The following is an 18914-nucleotide window of genomic DNA, read 5'->3' on the forward strand; positions in this document are numbered from 1 at the left end:
ATCAGATCTCGTGAGACTTACTCTCACGAGAACAGCAGGGGAAAGCCTTGCCTACATGATTCAGTTACATCCCAATTGTTCCCTCCCACAACACATGGAGATTCAAGATGAGATTTGGGTGGGGACACAACCAAACCATATCACATTGTTATTTTGATAGTTTACCTAGATTATTCATAAAAACTGTGGTAGTCACCATTTAAAGTTATTTTTCTCTCAACCATTTTTATAGCCTGTGAATTTCAGGTAATTACTTAAGTAAGAACCTTAAGATTAAATATAGGCCAGTTGTGGTGGCTCAATCCTGTAATCCCAGCACTTTGGGAGGCTGAGGCAGGTCAGTCACTTGAGGCCTGAAGTTTGAGACCAGCCTGGCCAACATGGTGAAACCTTGTCTCTACTAAACATACAAAAATTAGCCAGCTGTGGTGGCACACACCTGTAATCTCAGCTACTTGGGAGGCTGAAGAATGAGAATCACTTGAACCTGGGAGGCAGGGGTTGCAGTTAGTTGAGTTCATGCCACTGCACTCCAGCCTGGGCAACAGAGTGAGACTTGGTCTCAAAACAAACAAAAAAAAAAAAAGGAAAAAAGAAAAAGATTAAATATATGTTTACAAAATATTCAAGATTTGACTGTTTTCAGCAATAATGATATTAATGTCTTATGTATTTTAAAATTACACAAGCAAAGATCATTCTGATTTTGGCTAGGTTTACAGTTTTATAACCCTTATGCCAAATTTTGACATCTTATATAGTATTTCACAGGGATAAATATGAAATGGCTTAATCAATAAATACAAACAAAAATGTATGCTGCCAATTCTTGACATTTCTAATATTGATTTACCGATAATTTTAAAGCTAGTTTATTTATTAAAGGTTTTGCTTAAGTCTTGTGAACTTGAAAAGCATTTGGGCTTCTTATTACACTTATGAGTACTCTTTAAGTTCAAGCCAAGTTTGGTACTTTGTGGCCAGAAATACAAAAAAAAAGTGCACATACATATAAACACACACATACACACTCATATAAAGATTAGTAGCCTATAGTTTTTACTTCAGAACTCTAGCAATGAGATGTTAATACAAACCCACCGGTTAGCAAAAGCAATAACAGAAAAAGTTGGATGAAAACAGTAGATTTTTATCTCAGTAGTTTCCTTTGATAGTAAACTCTAGTTTACTTTAGGTTATTAGTATTCTAAAGTAAAGTCTTAAAGCAGACTATTAATAGCCTAAAAGCAGATGTAAAGCAGGCAGAAAAAAAGCAGAGGAGTAGAGAACTTAATAGTTGCAGGTTGACCTTTGAGATCTGAATTGTCCTTGATGTAGTTTGCTTGTCAGTTTAAAACATGCATAAGATCACACCTGATGTGTAACAATCTGGAGTTTTAGAAAACCTGATGTGCCCTTCCATTTACACAACCACTTGTAAGTAGAGGCCCCATAAATCCTAACAGGGTGCCCAAGAGAGGTTGTTCTCCTTGTCTTTCTTTATTCTTAGATAATTTGTATTCCACATTTTTTCTTAAAAGGAGGAACTGGGCTGTGGCCTAGGATTTAGTAGAGTGGATCAAAATGTACTGATTGTGGATGGGACTCCACAGTGTGTCACCACTGAGTGATTTCTGCCCTCTTACATGCCTCAGCTTCTCTCTCTGAAGGTCTGTCACCTGCAAAAGAGCTCACAGTGTGGAGTGACCAGCTCCTATATGTGTTTCCTGGATGAAACTTTTAAAATCAAATTGTCGAGAGTTCCCTTAGAGCCATGGCAGCATTGCAGGGCATCAACACCCTAGACACACCCAGTCAGCCCTCCATCACCCAAAGATACCGTTCAGCGGAGAGAATCAATACGCCTTTTCTCTTCGGACCTGAGGAAACTCAGTCTCCCATTTATCTATACAATTAACAGTCCAGTTTCTCACCCAAATGGACAGACAAGCCAATTAGATTAATTTGAAGAGAAAAGGCAATGAAGAAGACTCTTTAGAATGCACCTCTGAACTAGAATTAGGATCCTAAACAAACAACTTCCAAGGGAAAATATATATATGTTCCTCCTTTTAAGAAAAACTGTGGAAAACAAATTAAGAAGAAAGAAAGACAAGGAGAACAACCTCTCTTGGGCACCCTGTTAGGATTTATGGGGCCTCACTTAGAAGTGGTTGTGTAAATGGAAGGGCACGCCAGGTTTTCTGATACTCCAGATTGTTACACATCAGGTATGATCTTATGCACATTTTAAACTGACAAGCAAATTACATCAAGGACAATTCAGAGCTCAAAGGTCAACCTGCAACTAATAAGTTCTCTAGTTCTCTGCTTTTTTTCTGCCTGCTTTAAGTCTGCTTTTAGACTATTAATAGTACACACACAGACACACACACATACACACACACAGCTAAGACCACTTCCTGTATACAGTCCTAAGTCACCCCTCACTTTTTAACTCTCATCTGCCATTACACTTGCTAAGGTCAAATCCTCTCACAATACAAGGTAATCTCTAGTACCCCCCAAAATAAAATGGTAAGATAATGGGATACCTGAAAACAGAGATTTAGATGTAAGAAGAATCTGCCCATGGCTCTTGAAACTCCACAAAGAAAACAGAGCATTTCAAAACGGGATGAGTGGCATCTTGAGGGGTTCAAGTCATTAGAAGCCTGCTATAGATATTTTTCTTGGTACCAAAGATTGCAAAGGAGAAGGAGGAATAGGGGAAAGAAAAGTAAGACAAGACGCAAACACAGAAACCAAGTGCAGGGTTTTTTCTTTCTTTCTTTTTGCAGCTGTGAGGAATTTTAGACAATTCAGAGGCCAGTAGAGTTGTTCGAATCAGCTGGGAGAAAGACTGGAATAATAACAACGAAAGCCAACAATATGATCACGGAATGCTCTAATGGAAAGAGAAAATTAAGACCAGCTGGTTGTCAGTTGCACCCTTTAGTCATTAAGGAGAATTTACAAAACAAATGAAACCCAACTCAGGTACTTACCTAGGATTGAGGCCCTGGCTGAAGACTGCTCCCTGCCATTTTAGAAGCAAGAAGAAACTCAAACTCACCTTTTCTATCGGAGGTGAGCTGAAACTCCAGAAAGGAGTTACCTGCCTTTTATCAGTATGGAAGCAGGACAACTTGCCTTCACTGTCGGAAGCAAGCAAAACTCCATAAAAGAAGTTGTACAGGAAAATAAACTTGAGATGTCAACCAAATCTGGGGATATTAGGGATTCTCTTGAGGGAGGGGACCCCCAGGTCTCCGCAAATTGTCTCATTGGTTTGAGCCATAAGGATAGATAGATCGAGTTGGTATCAAGCACTGACAGGAGATTTGTCAAACATCAGGGGCACCTCCACTCAGAATCCCTGTGGTTACTAATTGTGAACCCAAAATATCTGAGACAGGTCTCAGTCAATTTAAAAAGTTTATTTTGCCAAGGTTAAAGCCACACCTGTCACACAGCCTCAGGGGCGTCCTGATGATATGTGCCCGAGGTGGTCGGGGCACAGCTTGTTTTTATGCATTTTTGGGAGACATCCTGCATCAGTCAATACATGTAAGATTTACATTGGTTTGATCTGAGTGGGCAAGACAACTGAAGTGAGGGCTTCCAGGTCATAGGGAGATTGAAACATCTTCTTTTTAATTAATTTATTTATTTTTGATATGGGGTCTCACTGTGTCACCCAGGCTGGAGTGCAGTGGTGTGGTCTTGGCTCACTGCAACCTCTGCCCACTGAGCTCAAGTGATCCTACCTCTTCAGTGTCCCAAGTAGCTAGGACCACAGATGCCTGCCACCATGTCTGCCCGGCTAAGTTTTTTTGTATTTTTTTTTTTCGGTGGAGGCTGGGTTTCACCACATTGCCCAGACTGGTCTGGAACTCCTGAGCTCAAGGGATCCACCCTCCTTGGCATCCTAAAGTGCTGGCATTACAGGCGTGAGCAACCACACTTGCCAGATTTAAACATATTATGATTGGTAGTTGGTTAGAAGAGTTATCAGCAGTAGAAAGGAGTGGCTGAGTCAAGATGAAGGGTTGTGGAGACGAAGGTTTTATTGTGCAGAAGAAGCCTCCAGGTAGCAGGCTTCAGAGGAAATAGACTGTAAATGTTTCTTATCAGACTTAATGTTTGTGTTAATGTTAATGCTGGAGGTATATAATGAGGCATGTCTAATCCCCTCCCACAATACCAGAACTAGATTTTCTGATTAACTCTGAAATGTTCTTGGCTGAGAGGAGGAGTTCATTCAGATCGTTGGGGGGGGGGGGCTTATAATTTCATATTTGGTTTACATTTGCCAAGTTTTTCACCAAAACTAAAAGTTGCTAAGAGTTAGCATTGTTCCATGTAATTGAGACTACTTAAGAAACAGGTTTACATCCAAGGTGTTTTGGCAAAAGATAATATGGCAAATTTGGTGGGGGCAGGTTTGTTTAGAGGGTTACAGGATTGTTTTAAGCCAAAGGTTTGGGCAAGTTGTGCAAGGTTTGTAAAACATTTAATATTATAAAAGAAATTCTGTGTGTGTGCATATTGGCTAATGTTAAAAAAGTATTCAGATTTTTCATAAATTGAACATTAAAATAAAAGCACAGCATGGTTTTCTTGGAGTGTTGATCTGCTCTTTAACAGAAAATTGTAAAGAGTTATAGGAAAGTTTAATGAGACTCTTACCTCATGGTCAAACATTAAAATTGGGTAGATTTGTCTGTAAAGCTATATTAAGAATTGAGTTTGACATGAATAGTATCCTGATGCAAAGGTGAAATTTGGCTCTCTCTCTAGAACAAGATTTTCATGTGATATTAAGTAATGAGGAAAAGTTTCTGTTTGCCTTTTGAATAAGCTATAAGAAAAATAAGGAAAAGAAAAGAAACAGATTGTTTAGAAAGCTAAGTTTTCCCTCTATTAATGAGTATAGGTTTTTGCCTCTAAAATGTTTTGAGTTATCATTTTGGCTAAATGGATGACTTATGGTAACCTAGAATTCTATTTTATAATATAAAATGATTTAAACCTTTGATATTTGACAAACTTTCCATAATCATATTATAAATTGTCTCTTTTTCTTACCTGATTCAACTTTTAGATATTAGTTCTCCTAAAGTCCAAAAATGACATATTTAATTTATATAATATATAAATCATACAGGAAGCATTGTCAAATATGAAATGGTGTTAGAATTTTTGTGCTATATTTGTAAAAATATGTTATTACTATAAATTCCAAAGTTATGGGAAACTTAATGTAATATTTCTTAGTGTACATTATACATAATTATAATTGTTCTGTAAAATTCTTGTATGGAACAGAAGTAATAAAAATTTCTATTTAATTTTGGCTTATTAATAGTGGCTATCCTAAAACTTTTTGCTGTCCACAATTGTTGTGACTTAGTAATTATGCTTTTAGTTGATTCCTAACTCTCCCCATGGAACTCTGGCTGCCAGAGATTTTAGGGAACAAAAGGGACATTGGAGTGGCTGGCTGCACTCCTGGTTGTGGGTAGTGGTCTAGTTGTGGGGACTGGGGTGGTTTTCACGTTGCAGGAGGCTCTTGGGTCTTCTGGCAGGAGTCTTTGAATGTGGCTTGGACTCCAGCACACGCCCTCTGGTTCTCTTAGGCGAGCAATGATTTTCCTTATCTTCCGTGGGTGGTCCACGGTGACCCTCACCAGCACTCCTGGACATGCTCTTCAGGCTTGCAGTCACCCCAGACGGCCTCTGAGACACTCTCTCATCTTCATTTGCTCTTGTGGGTTACCATTTCCACTTCAAAGACCCGGTACCAGATTGCCCTTGTTTTTGTCGCGGTCCCTGCCATTCCCAAAAAAGTTGTGCTGAGAAGCACGAGCGTCTGGGAGGCCCAGGATAAAGGGGAGGCAATGAGCTCAAGGGCCCGGCTATCTGTCAGTGACACCCGCCTAAGGGGTATCAGGGATGATTCCATCACCCAGAGACCCCTCATCAACTCACCAGACTGTATTCCCATCCCCGTGGGACCCAATTCCTGCGCACAGCCTCTTTCGGCGAGGGAATCCGAAGAGCGGTTTCCAGCGCCCACCTCACATTCTTGAAACTCCTCCCCCTTTAGCAGGACCCGGCCACGGAGATGGCCGGAGGAGGCCCTATGGTCAAGACTTTTAGGGTCCCGCAGTGGTTGTCGCAGGCAGCCTTTTCCCCGAGACCAGGCTGGCTCGGCCTGTCCCATTTTCCGCTGCTTAGGCAGGCTGACAGCCCTGACAGTTCAGCTCGCGAGGCTGCCTCGCGAATGCGCATGCGCCAGTCTCTGGGCCCCATGTGCTTGTAGTGAGGGAAGGCTCGCGTCACAGTGACTGCCACTGCTGCCTGGCGACAAGTATCCGTGGCTTGGCGGAGGAGACGTTTGTGCACGTGCGTCCGCGTTGGACTCTCTCTTGTCGTCTTTGAAGGATCCACGTGATAGTCCCACAATCCTAGCAGACGGCAGTGGCGAGTCAGCCTGAAGAAATCTCAAGCAGAGCTTCAGAAATAACAGCGCGAAATCCCTGAGGATCCTAAAGGACCTGCAGGAGGCATCGGACCTGCCTAGACCATGTGGGGGTGAGTCTTCTTGAGGGTTTCCCCCTGTCATTTCTAGGTACAGCCCACCTGTTTTCTGGGGCTGCTGTCCCTGGTAGGGCTTCGTGGCAAAGCAGTACCGCGCAGTCTCAGAAGGGGCTGGGCTGTGTGTTGCTATGGGAATGTTGCAAGTGATGTATGTTTCCGTGCGTATGTGGCCGTGTGTGTGTGTGTGTGTGTGTGTGTGTGTGTGTGTGTGTGTGTGTGTCTGTGTGTAAGTGATGTCTCCTGAAAGCAATGTGGGTCTCATACTGCATCGCTTTCGTTTTCGACTCGCCCCACCTTCTGGATCGCCTGTCTCTGTGGCTCTGCTTGGGCTGCGTCGCGTCGTGTCCTTTGTTTTTCTGTGGTTCCTGAATCCGCCCTAATTGGGGGACTGCTTAAAAACCCTGAGACCAACTTCCCCGGTTATTATTATTTTTTTTTAACAGTTATAGGATTGTTTTCTATTTAATCAATTTCTTATCTTTGTAACTTTCTTCTTACTTTGAGGTTTTCAAATTAACTTCTTGAGATAACTGCAGATAAGTGAGTTTCAGGCTTTCTTCTTTTCTTTATCATGCATTTGTAGTGTAAGTCTACTTCAAAAACGTCTGACTTCATATTACACACATTGGTATAATATATTTTTATTGTCATTAAATTTAAAATATTTTTATTTCCAGTGTGCCTCTTTTCTTCGACATATATTTTATTTAAAAAAGTTTTCTTAATTCCCAAACTTGAAATATTTTTATTCTGGTTATCTATTTGTTTTAATTTTTAACTTAATTCTACATGATCAGAACACATTATCTTTATAAATTCAATCCTTGGAAGTGTTTGAAACTTGATAGATGACCCTACATGAGCTTAATTTTGTAAATGTTTTATGTTAATGATCCTGTCTTGCGATGTGCTTGTTTTCATATAAGGGCAAGCTGCAGGCCTGGACTTCTCTAGCTGTTTGCCACCCACTGTCCAACACAGGAGGGCAGGCAATTGTCCAGTCCCATTTCCTGGCCAGCCCTCACTGCCAAAATACCAGAGGGAGCAGAGGCCCTAAATCGTAGGTCACAGATCAATTTTTTTTACATCATCTTAACTAATCCATTCAATCTTGGTTCCCAGGCCTCTATCATAAACAGAAGCTGCCACTCCCTGGCACGCACACCGCCTGGTGCTGCTCAGAGGCTGTGAGCAGTGCCCCTGACCAATGAAACCAGGTCTCTGGAACAGAGGCCAGGGGCCTGCACCCTTGTCACCCACTCCTGACTCTGTGGGTGGGGGAAGACCAGGCAGTGTCTTTTCTACTCAGAATGCCACTTTAATTTCCAAGGATGAGGGACCTGCAGCCAGGGGACCCGGGGTCCTGAGGCTGCAGCCTCACCCAGGAACTGAACCTTTCCCTGTTCCTCTGATTTCTCCCTGCTACTGGCCAAGGAAACAGATTACTTAAGTCATGCCATGGGGACCTAAGACAAGTGAGAATTCCCCTCACCAGGGCAGGGCCAGGGTTTGTGGGCCTTCATTGTGTACAATTTGAGGGCCCCCTTTAAGACAAAGAGTAGAAAACAGCTTAACTTTGAAAATATTACAAAAACATAGGGTAATGGGGCACCAGGTGCTTGGCGGACTCCACAAGACTATTTTAGGATGGTGGTCGTGGTTTTCACTTGTTTAACTTTATTTCACTTTGGTTGTTTGGGGGCCTTTTTGTTGTATGTGCAGGAAAATTCTTAATGAATTCAATTTTTAAAAAATTATAACACTGCAGGGAGGGGGATTTCTCTGTGGTTAGAGTCTTAGGATGGGGTGAGTGAGGGGCTCTGTCACTATTCCTTGGTCATGCTGGCCCCTCAGCAGCAGGACAGCCCGTGGTGAGCCTGAGCAGTGGGATGACTGGGTGAGGCCTGGAGCTGTGGCTTGCTGCCCACCATGCTGAGGTACAAGTGCTCAGGTTTGGATTCAGTCCACCCTCTCTGATTTGCAAAATAGACCTTTCCTGGGAAAATGAGCTCCAGCCCGCCAGCCACACAATGTGAATTCTGTGTCCCCTATCCTTCTAGTTGTCCCTTTCATGGTGACTATATGGTGGCCTGTCTGGGGCCATCCAGCCTCATCTATGAGGACTCTGGGGAGGGAAGAAAAGGGGGCCCACCCCATCCCAACCTGCAGTGAGGCTGGAGAGTGTGTGTCTGAAGATCTGAAAGTGTGACAGGGCAGGGCTGGGGATCAGGAGGCTGGGGCTGGTGACACAGTCGGGGTGAGTACCTAGGTGCTTCTTTCTGGGATACAGAAGGAGCCCTAGTGTGTGTGATGTGATGGACAGGGCTGAAATCTGCCCCCTCCATGCCCCATCAATGTGGTTTCTCCTCCTGGGTAATGTAGGAGCACTCAGCACACTAGGTACTCCCCTCCCTCTGGATAAAGACTCCCTAATGTGAGACCAGCTGCCCTTCATGGGGCTCCTTGGGGGTGAGTGGGTGGCTCCTACTAGGAAGCTTTGACCATGTGCGCCATGCCAGCGGGAGCACAGCACACAAGCAGCAGTCCTGCAAGAGCAGGATATGTGAGGAGCTGACTCAACAAGGCTCCTGGGGCCTCCCCACAGCCCAGGCCAGCCCTGACCCACTGCCTATAGGAGCTGAGAGCCCGTGACTAGAAGGCCATGGATGACCAATCCTATCTGTATGTTTACAGAAATGCATGAGCACATTTTACTAATAAAATACTTGCCAAATCTTAAGCAAAAAATTAAAAAGCCTTTTATGTGGCCATTACATTTTCGGTCGGGCCAGATTATGATTTCAGGCATCTTCTGGTGATGGCTTTTACTCATATTCCTTCTGACAGAAGCCACAGCAAGGAGCACTGGGCAGAGCTCCAAAGCCAGTCTGTGCCAGGAGGGGTCCCACAGGAAATCCCAAATGCCACATGGACTGACACATGTGTGCAAACACGAACACACATACTGATGCATGCCCACACTAACACACACACAGAACCATGTGCACACACTAACATACACACAGTACCACATGCACACACTAACATACACACGGTGCCACATGCACACACTAACACACAGAACCGTGTGCACACACTAATATACACTGATGCATGCCCACACTAACACACACATAGAACTGTGTGCACTCACTAACATACACTGACATGCATGCCAATACTAAAACACACACAGACCTGCACACATAGTAATACACACTGATGCGCTCAGCCTGTGTTCAGCTGTCAGTCCCCCAGCTCTCTGAGCCCCTCAGCTGTTCTTGTTGCTGGGGACAGGGTGTGCAGTCCTGGGTACTCTGACCTGGCCCTGCTCCCTAGGATGCCATCCAGGGCAGGCAGCCAGCCTGGGGCAGGACAGAGGGAAGCCTGTCCAGGAACAACCTGCATCCTGGGGTCTCTTCCAAGGGGTAGTGGAGGACAGGGCATCTGAGGGGGACTCCCTAGAAAGACCACCTGGGGGCCTCCTCTTCTGGTTGTGATGGAAATTCCCCTGGAGGCTGTCATACTAGTGAGCAAGGAGGTGGGCCTCAGGCACTGAAGTGGAGCCCCACAGCCCCACAGCACCCCTCAGCAGAGGGCCCCAGCAGCCAGATATCCTCTGAAGTCAGTAGGGAGGAGGGACCGTATCTCCTGAAAGACAGGAATGAAGAGGGAACTGGACAAGCTTGGTGGTGAATTTTTGGTGCCCCTGTGCTGGTAACAAATCCCACGCAGCTCACCTCTCTGTACAGGGGTCATTGGCAACCAAAGGGTACATGTGCTTGACAAAGAACAGTGTCCTGATGTGTGGATTTATTCATAAAAAGGTGCATTGATTTTGTTAAGTAACAAGCAGTTATTTCTTTATTTAATGAGTCACTTTTATCTTTTAAAGTAAGATTGCAGGAACTCCAGACAGTGTGGGGAAGCCCAAGGTGCCTGTGTAATGGGCGGTCTCTGCCCAGAAGCCCAGCCGAGCCCAGCATCAGCCATGAGATGCTGCATAGCACCATGGGGGGTAGAAGGGCTAAAGAGGGTGTGGCAACCACCACAAGCCCTCAGGAAATACTGTTATTCTTGGAGCTTCCTGTAGACACTGTGCAGGGTATCACACACTTGCATGCACACATGATGTGTATTTTATTCTCAAGCCCTCCCCACATGATTAGATTTTTCCCTGAGGTTGGAATTGTGCCACCAAATTGAAATAAGTGGTTCCCATCACTGATGTCCTCAGGGTTGTGGAGGTGGACATCCTGGACAAAGTGAGGCCCTCGAAGACCACATCAAGGCCAGCGAGCTCCTGCTGGTGACAGACATTCACTGGTGATAGAGCTGCATACTGTTGGGGCTCCTCCTGCCAGGGCCTGGGTCACTCCCTCCTGCTGGCCCCTGGAGGCCAGTGGTCCCAAGAAGGTGCCCAACAGGTCAACACACTCTGCTCCATGACCAACCCAGCACTTGTGATTGATCCAATTCTGAACTCCAGGTTCAATGGTCCCTCAGAGCCAGGGAGGGAGGCCGGGCTGGGCCAAGCCAGGAGGGCCAGTGCCCTTGCATGTTTTAATTGGCCACAGCCAGCATGAGTGCCTACATCTATGGGCTGTGATATGATTTGGCTCTATGTCCCCACCCAAATCTCATATTGAATTGTAATCCCCAGAACTCCATGTGTCAAGGGCAGGACCTGGTGGGATGTGATCAGATAATGGGTGTACTTTCCCCCATGCTGTTTTCATGATAGTGAGTGAGTTTTCTTGAGATCTGATGGTTTTATAAGTGTTTCACAGTTCCTCCTACACACACTCACTCTCTCCCACCTGCTGCCATGTAAGACACGCCTGCTTCCCCTTCTGCCATGAGTGTAAGTCTCCCGAGGCCTCCCCAGCCATGTAGAACTGTGACTCAATTAAAACTATTTTCCTTATCAATTTCCCAGTCTCCAGTAGTTCTTTACAGCACTGTGAAAATGGACTAATACAGATTATTTCAAAGATAATAAGGCAAGGGCTTTCAAGGATGGTGTCCTGCCAAGTTAGAGAGAGGAGCCAAGCACATCAGAAGCCATGACAGCCTGTGTCCAGGATGGCTCTGGACTGGGTTATGGTGGGACTAAGGGGAGAAATATATTAGATTTGTCTCCAATTAAAATTTGTGGTCAGCTTGGGGATAGAAGCTCATAATGAAGGAATGTGGTGCAGGGGATGGGAATGTCAACACTTGGAGGGGCCACTGGTTACAGAGGTTCCGTTGGCCGGGAACATGGTCTCAAGTGCACCTAATCCAAGATGTGGAGGTGAGAGACACTTTGGGGTCAACAAGGCCAGGCTTCTGTTATGAGTGGGAAACTGAGGCCAGCTGGGAAGTTACCTATCCAAAGTCATTCAGCAGCCCTAGGACTAGCGCTTAGCCTCTGACCCTGTGTTTCACCTACATTAACATACGTGGGTATGTGATTCCAACAAAAGCACCCAGACAGAAGCATGCCCACGAGTAAGTCTCTGCCAAACACAGCTGCTCAGGAAGGGAGATGCATCACAGGGGGATGGCTAGGTGGCTGGGAAGTGGGGACCAGCCTGGGCTGCTGCTGCAGGAACAGGAACCTCCAGGTGGGTATTCTGTATGGGCCCAGCTGCTGGCAGTGACATGTGAGGACAGAGCCAAGCTGCCCCCCTCCAGAGCCTCTCTCTTTTGGGTTCTTGGTAATACCCAAATGCCTATTAAGAGACTACTTTAAAGGAGACCCATTTAAAATCATCATCATCATCTTCATCATCATTATTATGAATCAATTCCATTTAATCTCAAATAACTCTATTTCTGTCTATGAATCTCCTTTTATAGATGAGAAAACTGAGGCAAAAGCAGTTGAAATGATTTTCCAAAGGTCCTACACAGAGTGACTGGCAGAACTGGAATCCAACCCAGGAGCCCACACTCTCCCCAAATGCACTGCTCAGCCTCCTCTGAGAGATGGAAAATGGGATAAAATTGGAAGATGGATGCAGGAGTCCTGCAGCTGACCAAAAAGGGAGAGCAAAAAAAAAAAACTGAGAAAGAGTACAGACATACTCAGCCCAAGTAATGAGGATTAACCCACACCAGGACATAGCACCATAATGTGTCATAACACTGAGGAAAAGAGATGCATTCAGAAGCTTCCAGTGAGGAAAACAAAGCAGACCATATACACAGGACCAGGAATAAAAATGGCTTTACACGTAACAGCAACCAGAATATTGATGACAATGAACCAACACCTTCAAAATCCTGAGGATTAAGAATTTCCAATCTAGGCACCAATGTTCAAACACACCATCAGTAGTGTTTGTTGCACACAGACAATTTCAAAGATAAAAATGTTTCAAAATTTAACTCCCATGAACCATTTCTCAGAAAGCTACAAGAGGATGTGCTCTAGGAAATAAAGGACATGGACAAAAGGAAAAACCAGGACAAGAAATGCAAACCCAAGCAAGACCCAAGAATCCCCTGGTTGATGGCAAAAGCAAGTCCCAAGACAGCCACTGACTGCCCTGTGGCCTACAGGTAGGTTGACAGTCCTGATTCCTGCCTGTTTCTCAGTGGAATGATTAATAGCTGTCCGTCTCACTCCCCAACGTGTTCTGGTTAGCATAAGAACTAGAGAGCAACCAGAACACAGTGAAGAAAACACAAAAATGCATCCAAGAGAAATAAGCCAATGAAAGAAACAGAACCCAGTAGCCCATTTTCAGAGAAATTTTGTCTCTTTACAATAGGTAGAACTTAATGAGTGGCAGCTGCCTAGAAATTGTTGCAAATAAAATAACAAAACATTTGTTAATGCAGGCAAAAAAAGGTTACTTAAGAGAAAATGAAACCACAGTTCTGCACATGGCTGGGGTGTGAACATTATTTACGCATTCATAACAGTAGAAACCCTGTTGGGAAGTAACTAGACTGCCAAGTGTGTGTGTTAAGAGGGTTACAACTCTATTTTCCAACAGCACAAATGCAATAGAAAAGCTTTAAATGTAAGGCACTACATATGTTTACATAAGATATAATTATGTACTTTTAAAATCTGAAGTTAAATACAGATAAAAATCTGCAACAACTGAAAATGGCTGATTGTGAGGCAGAAATCAGTGAGTTGGTGAGAAGTGAGAGGTTGCCTGTTGTCCTGTGTCTATAGCAAGCTTGCAGTTCAAATGTTGCTTCCAGAAATGCTGCAAGGAAGGGTCCTTGGAGAGGACATGAACCCAAGAATCTGTCAGAGAGGTGAGGGATGATTACAGACAAGTGCTGGGACGTGCCATCTAGCGGCTAAGACTGGGAAGAGGCAGAAAAGTTTGCAACCTTGATAACTTGAAGATATTGGGGGAGAGAGACCAATGGTGGAGGTGGGGAGCAGGGGAGGGCCTCTCGGGGCTGATCAGCATGGGGAGCTACCTTGTGTTAGATGGCATCATCTGAGTCAAGCTGAACAAGGTCACAGGAACAATCAGGTTGGGGGTGGTGATGAGTGCACTGGAACTGGAGGGTTTCAGTTGCCAGAGCCTTCCAAGCAGCTACATGCAGCTGGTTAAGTCCCGAGCCCAGGGCAGAAACCAGTGGACCCAGCCTGTAGGGTGCAGTGTTGGTTCAATGCCTGGAGTCAACCCTGTGATCTGGTCTTAGGGGTGTTTGAGAGGCAAGCAGGGCCTGACGGAGTGAGAGCTGGGGGCCTGGGAGGTGCCACACTTATACCATAATGGAGTTCTCAGGGACCTTAGGTTTCCAGAGCCAGGCAACCCAGGTTCAAATCCTAACTGGTCAATTTCCTGGCTGTGTGACCTTGGGCAAGTTGCTTAACCTCCCTGTGCCTACCTCCAGCATGGGGCTGCTATTTGATGAGGTAACATACATGGAGCAGAAAGAACTGTGCCCAGTTCAGATGCAGGACAAGTCAAAGGCATGGTTGCCCCCTCATCATCCTGCCTTACATGAGAACCTGAGACTTTGAGGCAGGATTCTATGGGTGAGCAATTGTGTCCTGCGGGACTCCTGAGCCCTGTGACATGGGCACACCATGATGTGGGGACTTGGCTGAGAATGACTGGTCAAGGGTTGCCAGTGGTTGTGGGCCTGGGCCTGGGAGGCAGCCATGTGCACAGGCCAGGTGGACCCCCAGTTAGTGGACTGACGGTCCTCATCCCCAGACACTGAGCATGGCTCCCCATGAGGGGTGGACATGGGCTGGGGGCACAACTTCCCCACTGGAAAGAAACTCTTAGCAGAGCCAAGACCAGGTAGGCAAAAGTCCTGAGACACCAAGCAGGTCTTCCTGCACCCATCAGCAGTGAACAACAGTAGAGGGCCCCACCCTAAGCTTCTTTCACCCACAGGAAAGTCCAGCAACAACTGCTGGGCTACACCCAGCTCTAATGTGGGCTTTGCTGTGAGGTTCTCCCTCTCTTCTTTTGATACTTTTAGGCCACATTTTATATTTTAATGTTTGTTTTTAATGGATATCTTCATGGCCCACTGTAGCTCATAAGACAGTGAAAAATAATATAATCAATGTGGTATTACTTGCTCTGAAAATTATTTTCTGTGCACTTCTAAATTTCATAAAAATTATTTTTATAATCCCTGACCAGTTCATATAAAGAATACTTCATGAAGCAAAAATATTACAAGAAACAAAACAATTATGATTCTAGCATGAGTGGCAGGCAAATAAAGACAGAATTTGCATGGGGAGATTCTGAATCATGAGCCATAATATTTTACAAAAATAAGTTCAATACAAATCAGAGAATACAGATTTGTTTTCAGAATCTGTGAAGTTGCTAGTTGTACTAGTCCACTTTTACATTGCTATAAAATACTACCCGAGATTGAGTAATTTATAAAGAAAAGAGGTTTAATTGACTCATAGTTCCGCAGGCTGTACAGAACACATGGCTGGGGAGGCCTCAGGAAACTTACAATCATGGCAGACGGCAAACGGGAAGGAGGCACAACTTACATGGCCAGAGGAGGAAAAAGAGAAAGACAAGGTGAGAGTGCCACACTCTTTTTAAAAAGATCTCATGAGAACTCACTCACTATCATGAGAACAGCAAGGTGAATGTAGGTCCCCATGATTCAATCACCTCCCTCCAGGTCTCTCCTCCAACACTTGGGATTACAATTCGACATGAGGTTTCGGTGGGGACACATGGCCAAATCACACTATTAGTTTTCTAGTAAATTACCAACCCTACAAAAATTGTTTTCTTTCAATATTCTTTTCTTTTCAAAATAGGTACACACACACGCACACGAACCCAATTACTTGCCTCATAATTCCCTTACATCTAAAGATTATCTTTAGAGTAAGGGCTTTGTACATTTAACTCTATGTAAATCAAAACTAAAAATCTGTATATGTTATATGTTTGTAGGGAAAGAGGACACATGTTCAAATAAAAATACAGGACAAAATTTTGTTAATAGTCATTCAGGACTCAAAAATATATAGATTTTATTTGAACTCCTACAAGTTTTCATTGTGATCATAATAATCATGTAATCCTTAAAAATTTAGTTGTACATTTTAAAAATAAGAAGTATAATTAGATTATTTGTAACACAAAGGGTACATGCTTGAGATAATAGCTATCTCCTTTACTCTAATGAGATCACTACACATGTAATGACTGTATCAAAATATTCCATATATGCTCATAAACATATACATCTACATACTCACAAAAATTAAACATAACTTTAAATAACTTTAAACAAAAATAAAATACAGTCTATGGGAGCAAAGTTCTTTAAGTTATGTGTAAAGTCACTGGGAACAGGGATTACTGGATATGTCATTTCACTATGTTACCAAATAATATATTGTTACCATATTTTATATCCTTGAGTAAGAGGACAATTTAATGTTGGTGGCAAGATAACACTTCATTACATGCATTATAGTCTTAATACATTAAACACAATTTGAATTTAAAACAAATTAGGCTCACACATAATCTCAAAAAAAAGTGTTACAACACTAACTTCATTTTATTACATAAAACTGCAATTGGTAAAACTGTTTACTACAAACATTTAAAATGTTTCCTTTTCATTAAAATGCAGATGAATATTACTCTAAACATCCACCTCATGCATCTCTTACCAGGCTTAACTCAACCAAAAAGAACTTCTCCATTTATATTTTCATCAGAGATCTTGCATTTCACTGTCCTCACTCATCCACGGAATAATTTATGAATGATGCCCATCTAATACAAAAAAAAAAACCCTCATAGCTCTGATGCAGCAACAGTTGTTGACTCAGTGCTATTACATGAACAACAGGTATCAAGGAAAAGCATGAAGGTATTTAAAATTTGAATTGGATCAACATTTGCTTTTCAAAAATTCTAAAATTCAATGGAGAATTCTACAGTTCGATGGAAAAAGGTACACTTTGAATGTAAATACACCTCTTCAACATTAATCTCCTTTTAAAATTACATAAAAACAATTTATGTAATAATTTTAGCTTTGTTTTCTTTTCTATATTCAACACTGATTCTGTCAAATGCCTAAATGCAGACATTTTGTCTGTCTGATTTCATCTAAGCTGTGGTTTTTAAACAAATGTGTTTCCACTAACAAACACTTTCTACCTCTGTTTCAGATTTTAGAAACACTTATTTTTAAACCAAATTTTAATTTTTGTGTCCAAAATAAGTTTTAAGGTCATCTGTTCTTTCATACGAAATAGGTTAGGCTGCCTATTTCTTACTCAGCTCACAGAATGGTTCTGCTTATGAAATTCTGCATGCTGCCTTTTAGTGAGTGAAGAGTTTGGGGTTGAACTTGTAAAGTCATCTTTCCCTCAAAGAAATGAAATAAAGCAAAGCAAAGTCAGTGAAAGACAGTCTATATAGTTTCAGGAGTAAATCTATATGTGGCCTTGTCCAGCACTTAGATGGATATAAATGCATCAACTTGTTTTTAAAAAATGCACAATTTGCTTCCCTAAAACGTTGTTATTTGCCTTTTCAAGTTATTGACAAACATACATTTGATATGCTCTTATATGTTATAGTTATGTAACATATGAACTCAAGACTTTTTATTCTTTGTAATTAAATTCTGTTTTAAAACATCACAAAACAGGAAACAGCATTCAAATTAGATTTACTATATAAAGATACGGTTCAAATAGGACTACTGAGTTCGTTGAACACTAAAACTATGAAACAATTACTTTTTATATTAAAAAGACCATGGATATAACTTATGAAAATTCAAATGCAGGATAGTAATTTTTCTTTACTTTTTTAACCTAGCTGAATTTATGAAAGACTATTGCAGGTGTTTAACAAGAAAGAAAAGCTGTTTTATCTAATACTGTAAGTAGTTGTCATATTCTGGAAAATGTAATAGTTTTAGAGTTAATATATCTCCACTCCTTGGTTAGGCAATAAAATAGCCTTTCACCATTGTGGAATGATGCCCTGGCTTAAAGTTTTAAAGTCTAAAGTTTAGCTCCACATCATGCTGCTTTTGAGAATTCTATGTGGAATTTGGTATTACAGAAACTGATTAGTTTGTCAGTTTCAGATAGATTTAGCACAGTACTCTGGATAGACTGAGATGTTCTTTCACAACAGATGATCTGTAATACTGTAAGATGCTGATCTTTAGAATTGTTTAATCAGTTTTATTTTTGTACAGTATTAGTGACCTAAGTTATTTTGCTGTCCCATTTTTATAAATCAAATGAAGTTATAAAAGAGGATTCTGACAGTAGGTATTTTGTATATATGTATATATGTTGTCCCAACAAAAATAATAAATGACAAAGAAAAAAATGTTCTTCCACATTCAATATATTTATAGTGTTTCTCTTGAATACAAATTTTCTGATGTTTAATAAAGTTTTCGAAGCATCTTCAGGGTTTTCCTCTGGCATAAAATATGTGTACAAAAATATCTGTGATCAAAGTGAGGTGATTACACCGTCTTTACAGTTTTAATATTTATCTTCAGAATCAACACTCTTGTTCAGTTTAAAGGCTTATGTTTTCTAAAAAGTCTTAATTACATGTATAATGCTTTAATTAAGTATGAAGTATTTAAAGTTGAGTAGAATTTATACAGAAATGTTTTGCCACATTCTTTGTGTTTTTACAATATTTCTGAACTATAATTGCTTTCATATAGTATAAGCTGTGAGCACTGACTAAATATAATACCCCTTTCTTTGTATTGGTAGGGGCACTCTCCAGTATCAATGCTCCTATGTACAGTGTACAGTAATATGTGACAAACATTTAAAGGCTTTG

At 42.3% G+C, this 18914-nt stretch overlaps 1 long non-coding RNA gene across 2 annotated transcripts; it reads left to right on the plus strand.

Annotated features, from left to right (window-relative positions):
* Window positions 1-6401: 6401 nt before the first annotated feature.
* LOC139361394 (uncharacterized) lies at window positions 6402-17982 on the plus strand. 2 transcript variants are annotated; one of them, XR_011618963.1, is made up of 4 exons: window positions 6402-6600; window positions 12451-13155; window positions 15520-15632; window positions 17916-17982. It is a non-coding gene; the product is annotated as an uncharacterized lncRNA (long non-coding RNA). The 2 variants fall into 2 exon arrangements; XR_011618962.1 differs by lacking the exon at window positions 17916-17982 and having other exon boundaries at window positions 15520-15882.
* The last annotated feature ends 932 nt before the right edge of the window (window positions 17983-18914 follow it).

Source organism: Macaca nemestrina, unplaced genomic scaffold (genome assembly GCF_043159975.1).
Source record: "Macaca nemestrina isolate mMacNem1 unplaced genomic scaffold, mMacNem.hap1 Scaffold_47, whole genome shotgun sequence".
Lineage (NCBI taxonomy): Eukaryota > Metazoa > Chordata > Mammalia > Primates > Cercopithecidae > Macaca > Macaca nemestrina.